This window comes from Schistocerca cancellata, chromosome 4, assembly GCF_023864275.1.
Source record: "Schistocerca cancellata isolate TAMUIC-IGC-003103 chromosome 4, iqSchCanc2.1, whole genome shotgun sequence".
Lineage (NCBI taxonomy): Eukaryota > Metazoa > Arthropoda > Insecta > Orthoptera > Acrididae > Schistocerca > Schistocerca cancellata.
Window position 1 is genome coordinate 329,421,321 of NC_064629.1, and position 896 is coordinate 329,422,216.

Genomic DNA, 896 nt, shown 5'->3' on the forward strand with positions numbered 1-896 from the left:
TTTAAAGCAAGAAAACCATTCATACAATTGGGTTTTACTAAGAGCATGGTCTTTGTAGGCTGTCTGAATCATCACAACAGTTTCTGCTGCATTCCTGCCAAGCAAGAAACAAAACTTCACTGCCGCACATTGTTCGTAAGAATTAGCCATTTCCTCATGTCGCGTCTGCACTGTACGCATATTCAAAGAACTGCCAAAGAAACCACACTTCTCACTGTTGGGTGATGCCGCATGGCAGAATGACTCAGCAGAACTCTTACTATAACCCTCTGGTGGCGCAACCTGCTATTACAAGTACACGATGCGCAGCATTACAATTCTGGTTACTTTTGGGTCCCCCTCGTACAGTATGGTTTCTCCCTCTATCATTTCTACTTTAGTTGTCACATTTATATTGGATACATTCATTTTGTATTTTCTCATCAGAAATAAACTTTTCTATTGTGTCTCCACTTCACTTCACATGAAGCAAATTGTCTCATCTGCAAAACGAGAATTTGAACACCACTATGCAAACAATTCACCATGTTAAAAACAGATGTAGAAATTTCAACAGCCATGATCATTAATTCAAATTTTGCATGTGATGACTTGTTTCAGCAAATCGATGTTGCCATCATCAGATCTTATGCAAATTTATCTCTATCATTTGTAAAATATTGTGTGTCCAGTTGTTATGCATCATTTCAGAGATGTGCAGGAAGTAATGATCACATTTCAATAAGAAAAAAAAGACTTACCTAAAATATGCTAACTGCACTGACTGCCCAAGCTCATTCACATTGCATATGAAAGCTGTCTCCTTTCACATGGTTGCGTAAACATAATCTTTGACAGTTGGTGCAATATTCATAATACTTTATTTAAATTATGTGTTGTTATCGACATGCCAATGT